The sequence below is a fragment of the Nanorana parkeri genome, unplaced genomic scaffold (assembly GCF_000935625.1).
Source record: "Nanorana parkeri isolate BGI_ZX_2015 unplaced genomic scaffold, ASM93562v1 scaffold383, whole genome shotgun sequence".
Taxonomy (NCBI): domain Eukaryota; kingdom Metazoa; phylum Chordata; class Amphibia; order Anura; family Dicroglossidae; genus Nanorana; species Nanorana parkeri.
The window spans coordinates 753,535-761,030 of NW_017306651.1; the positions used below are offsets into that span (position 1 = coordinate 753,535).

The 7,496-nt window shown below is 40.9% G+C and overlaps 1 protein-coding gene across 1 annotated transcript in view; it reads right to left on the reverse strand.

The window, feature by feature from the left end:
• Positions 1 to 7,496, reverse strand: part of SNTG2 (syntrophin gamma 2) — a 381,958-nt gene that overhangs the window by 976 nt on the left and 373,486 nt on the right. The gene's annotated exons all lie outside the window — the stretch shown is intronic.

Genomic DNA, 7,496 nt, shown 5'->3' on the forward strand with positions numbered 1-7,496 from the left:
TTACAAGGAAACCATTGTTTCTTCCAGGAAATATGATTTCACAATGACGCACTTTCTACAAAGTTGAAACAGTTCAAGCAATGCATTAATGATTATTTTGTTTACTAATATTTTTGTGCATTGTCTCTAAAGACTCCAAAACATATTTATTAACAGGGAAAATTATTGAGATGCAGCTAGAAATAACAACCATCAAAGTTCAGTAGTGAGAACAGTCTTTTATTATTCCTGGTTTGTTTTCATTGTTTTCTGCCATTTGCATGTTGAATCGTTAAAGCGCAACGGAACTTTCAGTTTAAATCAACTAATTACATTTCAGGTGCCAAACAAAACAAAAGGTGTTCAAAGTCTTACAGTTTGTTTTCTTAGAACACAGCCACAACCTGAAGAGAAAAGCCTGTCTACTGCTAACATGCTGTAGAGAAGGACTCTTGTCCCCTATATATCTCTCGTCTTGACTATTGCAACTCCCTCCTCATTGGCTTACCTCTACACAGATTATCCCCCTTTCAGTCTATCATGAGTGCTGCTGCTAGACTCATTCACCTAACCAACCGCTCAGCTTCTGCAACCCCCCCTCTGCCGATCCCTGCACTGGCTTCCAATAGCCCAAAGGATAAAATTCAAAATATTAACTATGACTTACAAAGCCATTCACAACTCTGCCCCGGCTATATCTCAAACCTTGTCTCAAAGTATCACCCTAACCATCCCCTCCGCTCTTCCCAAGACCTCCTGCTTTCCAGCTCCCTTGTCAACTCCTCCCATGCTCGCCTCCAGGACTTCACTAGAGTCTCTCCCATCCTCTGGAACTCTTTACCCCAACCTGTCCGTCTGTCTCCCACTTTGACTGCCTTTAGGCGATCCCTTAAGACTCATCTCTTCAGGGAAGCCTATCCCACCTCAACGTAACCGCTCAACCATCACATTCTCAAACAATTCATCCCCACACAGCTACCTTCTCATGTATCACTTCCCCCTCCCTTTTAAACTGTAAGCCCTCAGGGGCAGGGCCCTCCTTACCACCTTGTCTTGAATTGTATTGTGATTGTATTGTCTTCCTTATATTGTAAAGCGCTGCACAAACTGTTGGCGCTATATAAATCCTGTATAATAATAATAATATAATAATAGATGGAACCAGTGGTCCCTGCAGGGTACACTCGCTGCTCAGACAGAACTAGAGCAGTCCAATCAGCAGGGAGTGTGAGCTTTGCTAACTGCACATCTCTAGCTCTGACTTAGCAGGGGGGTGTTGGAACTCTGCAAGGAGACCTGGAATGTATTTAACTGATTTAAACTGAAAATTAATTTGGGCTTTAAAAAAAAAGGAAATAAAGAAAAAGACAAGTAGATCTACAAAATGAATAAATATCTGCTAGTAGCCGTAATCCTGAAAGATTGGTATACAGTTAAGCACATTAAATTGACAAATTAATAAAAAATGCATCAAATATTGGAACTCCCTTAGGTCCTGTGTCAGTTGGATATTGTTTCCTTCAAGCATGTTTTGCATTCCCATACAGGTCTAGGAGAGTGCAAAATCTGCTTACAGCAGGTCGCATGCATATCAGAAGGAGGTCAACTGCAGATCAAATGCTTATGTCAATGAATTCTAAATAATCTCAGCAACATCTCTAGCTGATGTCAAACTAAACCTATGAACACAAGCCAAAGCCCATCAATACATGCCCCTAAAGGTCCACAATGTATGTTCTGGTATATGTATGGGGTTGATACCTGCAATGAGGGAATCAATTGTGTTTTGGATTTGCTATGACTGTTCATTTACAGAAAGAGGTGTCAAAAATAAAATAACTAGGTGAAAATAACATGACAAATCTGTTAAATGGCTTATAGCAATTCCAGTAAGATATGAAGAATCCTCTAATTCATATAACATATAAGTGTATATAAAGGCATTTTTAAACCTTTTAATAGTGTAAAGCAGGATTGGACTATTCAAGAAGGTTTTTTTTTACATTTTTGCTTTCTATGTCATCCCTGGGAAGATTCCCCCTTTTATTTGTCCTGGTGGCCACTGTCACCAAGGCATAAAGTGAAAAAAAAAATTCAAAAATTTTAGTTGTCATGACGTCAAGAGGTAAGAGAACATTTTTCATTGGGTATACCTCTTCCAAAGACAACCCTTTCAAATGGGAATTCAGTTCACTTTGGGGATATTTCACCTCATTTCATACATACACTTTCATGTTATAGTCTGATCCTGCTGAGACACTGATATTAGAGTTTGCCCACACTGATGCCCATCATCACTGATCTGTCTATCCTGGGAAAAACCCTTTTCGATTTCTGGTGAGTATTTGACTGAGAGTGGACAAAGTTGTCTAAGGTTATTTATCTGTTTGATGCTGCTTTATTTTGCCTGAAATTTCACCCAATCATGACTGTCTGTCTGTCATTTATCTGCCAGTATGCATGGCTGTCCCAGACTGTGCTTGGAAATGTAACTTTGCACTGCAATGACTTGTTAGGGTAGAAAGGAAAATTGATGGGAAATTTACAGAAAAAAAGGAATGGAATGTTTCAAGTGACCTTTCAGCAATTGCCACCTACAACAGATCATTCCTGAGATGAAAATGATTTTTTCATTCAAAATGTGTTTCTATGACCTGAGAATATCTTTATAAGAGAATATCTTTGTGTTTAGAACAATGTTACAACATAATAATACATGCACTCTTTCTGGTGTCAACTGAATAAATCTCTACAGCATCCTGATCTAGTGTAATAGTGAAAGTTCAGATCCCATGCAGTTTGTACATAGCAGATAGTTATCTCCACACATGTGCTGGAGATTTAGGGGGTTATTCACAAAGCTGCCGAAGACAGGCCAGTGAATAACCCAGCTGAAGTGAAGTGAGCCAAACAACGTTCAGCTATTCACTTCTGGCTTGTATGGCTGATTTCAGCCATACATCGCTTGCCTTCGGCTGAGCGGAAGTGCAGAAGGACTTCGACTCAGCTGATCCAACATCTGGATCGGCTGAGCCAAAGCTCTGGTAGCTCACTCACTGCCGTTTGCCCCGATTCACATAGGTGCCGAACGGCAGTGAGTGAATAGCCAAATGCTTTGGGTCAGCTATTCTGCTTGGTACCTCTGTGGTACTGAGCAGAATAGCAAAATAATTAAAAAAGCTATAAAAAAGTTGAAAAAAAGATTTTTAAAATGTAAATAAATAGTTAAAGAAAAAAAGAAAGATAAAAAAAAGAAAAAAAAAAGAATTGGGCAGAGCTAGCAGTGACAGCTAGCTCCATCTAACTGTTTCCTATTGGCCTCCAACTGCTGGAGTCTTCTAGCAGGTCCCGGCCAATGAATACTAACTGGGCGGAGCCAGCCATGACATCACGGCCGGCTCCACCCAGTTTTCATTGTTTAATGACAGTTCAACATCTCCAGGTCATTTGGGGACGCTGATCTGTTATTACAACTCTGCGGAGCCAGCCCTGAGATCTTGGCTGGCTCTGCCCAGCTGTCATTTGCAGGGCGAAAGGCTGACCTTTGGCGTGCACCTTCAGCTACTGTGCGGGCTATAGTGAATAGCCCGTACAGCAGCCCTTCAGTTTGACTGAACCAAAGGGCTCTGGTGGCCGAAGAGAGCCAAAGGAACAGCCAAAGCTACGGCTGGACCCTTTGGTTCCTTTGTGAATAGTCCCCTTAGTCCCCATTCTCACCTTTGCGTACCAGAAACACGTTTCACTTTCATGCACATTTGTGCGATTTCGCGCGTGTTTTGTGCCCCCATTTGCTATGCATCACCCACTGATTCAATGGGTGCTGCATGCACGACAAACACAGAAAAGCAGTTCATGTAGATTCTGCTAAAGGGATACCAAATCTTTTTCCTACCAGTTCGTAAGTGTTTTAACACATGTCCATGTGTGGGGAAAATGTGCATTTTTCTGGCCGAGTTTGACGTGCCGTTAACAAGGTATGTCACTGCAAGTGTGGCGAACATTTTTGATCTGTTCCATGAATGGACATCAATGTGCGTGTTTGGCCATGCAATTTGATGAGAAGGTGTGAATGGGGACTTAAATCGGTTCTGCCTCTTACGCAAAGCTCATGCTAAAATCCCACCCTGTAAAAGAATAAAGTGAATACTTTCCTCTGCAACTGCATGCACCATAGAGCAATCCTCCTTTGAAGTGTCCTCTTAAACCAATACTTACCAATACGTAATACTACGGCATACACCGTAGAGCAATCCTCCTTTGAAGTGTCCTCTTAAACCAATACTTACCAATACGTAATACTACGGCATACACCGTAGAGCAATCCTCCTTTGAAGTGTCCTCTTAAACCAATACTTACCAATACGTAATACTACGGCATACACCGTAGAGCAATCCTCCTTTGAAGTGTCCTCTTAAACCAATACTTACCAATACGTAATACTACGGCATACACCGTAGAGCAATCCTCCTTTGAAGTGTCCTCTTAAACCAATACTTACCAATACGTAATACTACGGCATACACCGTAGAGCAATCCTCCTTTGAAGTGTCCTCTTAAACCAATACTTACCAATACGTAATACTACGGCATACACCGTAGAGCAATCCTCCTTTGAAGTGTCCTCTTAAACCAATACTTACCAATACGTAATACTACGGCATACACCGTAGAGCAATCCTCCTTTGAAGTGTCCTCTTAAACCAATACTTACCAATACGTAATACTACGGCATACACCGTAGAGCAATCCTCCTTTGAAGTGTCCTCTTAAACCAATACTTACCAATACGTAATACTACGGCATACACCGTAGAGCAATCCTCCTTTGAAGTGTCCTCTTAAACCAATACTTACCAATACGTAATACTACGGCATACACCGTAGAGCAATCCTCCTTTGAAGTGTCCTCTTAAACCAATACTTCTAGGAGTGTTGATTTGCTGTAACACACACATCACTCAGTGGTTCCTCCCACCGACCTCCTGTGTCCTGTAGTGATGTAGGGGTCAGTGGGAGGAACCCCTAAGCACTGCTGGGAAACACCGCACACCAACACTCCTGGAAATATTCACTTCATGTAAGCAGAGTTGCTTTAAACAAAAGGTACCAAAATTGCTGATTTTCAAGCATTTTGGTATCTTAAAAAGATAAAGAAGTTTCTTCTAAGCCACGTGAGGCCATCTGTAAATGGTCAAATAACTGTGTATGCCATTTTTTTAATGAACTTGTGTGCTTTCCTTTTGTTTATTTGTCCTATTCAGATGACTTGTTAGGCATGGTTTTGTGCACCAAGGGAATTCGTTAGTTTGACTTTTTCCAGTTCACCAATCCCTAACCATTTTAACTTTATTTTAGCTGTTTGTGCCATATCTTAGTGTAGTGTGTTACATATATAAAGAGGCATTTATGGACTTTAAGAATAACAGGTTTGCAAAGCCTGTAGTATAGGCTCTCCCTCTAAGTTGGCTAGGTGTGTTAATCTTTGTTTTATCAATATCACACCACTTTTGTTCCCCACAATACAGACTTTTTGTTTAAAATTCCAGAGCACTTATTCCAGTTCAAACATTTTAAAATATGTGTTTTATAGATAAATCCATTGGTTCTACCCTGTATGAGGCAGTTTTACTGTCCTTAAAAAGGTGATCAATACTAAACATACGCAGTATATTTTTATCACACTGATAATAATAACCTGGACTTAAGATGTACTTTCCAACTATAGTTAGATATTTCATTTTCATTTTCATTTTCACTGTATTCACCCAAGCTTTCTATCTTGAGGTTAGAAAATATTTATTTTAACGAACTGTAAATTTGGTCATGTCAATTTGTGTGTGCAGACATTGAAGTGCTGTGTCCCTAATGGCGCTATATCTGTTGAAATTAATCTCAAATGTCAAATATATTTTTAGGCATAGCTCTATGTACAACAACGATGCATGATTTCATTGCTCACCAGAATCCCCAGAGCTTGTGAGTTAGTTATGCAATCTATGCAAATAATGCAGAGTTAATCGAGGATATTGTAATTGGGGAGTCATTGGGTAATAGTGATCACAATGTGATTACTTTTAATATTGAACACAGAAAAGGGAAGTGTACTGGAAGGACTAGAACCCTAAACTTACAATGTACAGTATGTTCAAAGTCTGTAACTGTTACCTATGATTTGACTTTCATGTTATATGTTTTTAAAGAAACTGCACCAAATTGGCCCAGTGTAAATAGGACCTCTCTCCTTAAGGAAATTGTTGAGTTATGTTATAACTGTTATAAAGACAAAAACAAATTCTAACATTTTGATAAACAGGTATATAAGTAAAACATTCAGGAATTGGTATACTTTGAACTTTGCAGGTGCATTCTGGATTGTAAAACCGAACTGCTGCTTCTTCATAAAAGTTCTTCTTTAACTTCCTCCAAGCCAGCCGTTGTAGAAAAACTGCCGGCTGAGAGCTTCCTGGATGTAGCAGGCCATCAAATGACGGCATGCGCGATCGGGAAACTGCCCAGATTTAAAAACAGGCAGCGATGCCTGTTTACATACAAGTGATCCGCTGGCTATAGAGCCAGCGGATCGCTTGTATAATGTGCTGGTGTGTGCACCCCTCCGCGGCCCCCCCTCCCGCTGATCCTGAGCTCCGCTGTGCCCGGTGCGAGCCCAGGACCAGCAAGGGGGCTCTGTGACAGGGGATCAAAGGGAAATCTGTACACGATCTCACTTCGGTTCCCTCTCCGGTGTCAGAATGCGGAAGTGATGTATATTAAATCACTTCCGCATTCTTGTGTCACTCTCCAGCTTCAGAAGCTGGAGAGAAGCTGATGAAGCTGATCTCTGCTTCATCAGCTTCTTTAGGGGGTCCTTGGTCACATTAGGGGTCTTGGAGACTGGTTCGACAATATATTAAATAGGATCCAGGCATCTTCCAGGTTTAAAGATGGCCTCCGTGAATGGCTTTAAAAATTTAACCAGTGGGACTCCAGAGGCCCCAGTAGAGCACCCCAGCTGTGAACCTGGAGTGTGTGTGGGCCCTGACAACTGCCACCTAGGCTCGTGTGCCACCACAGGGGCCTTTGCATGCCCTCTGTGGCACGCGTGCCATAGGTTTGCCAACCCTGTTCTAGAGAGTGGCTACTTTTGTTCTCCATGGTCCCTGTGTGTGTTGTAAAGTAGCCACCACTTTAAGCTCACTCCTGTGATAGACTACAATCTCATGTTTAGTTTACTAATTTGTGCTGATATTGTCCATCATGGGAGTGAATTTGGAGCGGTGGCTACTTTACAACACACACAAGGACCATGGGGAACAAAAGTAGCCACCCTTCAGAAGGTACTTAAATGCATTTTTAAAATTTAACTCCAGAGTTTAGTGTTACTTTAAGTAGTTATATTATTATTATTATTATTTTTTTCCTATGAAACCTGAGTTTAGAGAGTCCAGAAATATACCCCATAATACAACTCTTTGTAATATAAAAAGTTGGTAGTTATATTAATATTCCCATTGGCCAGG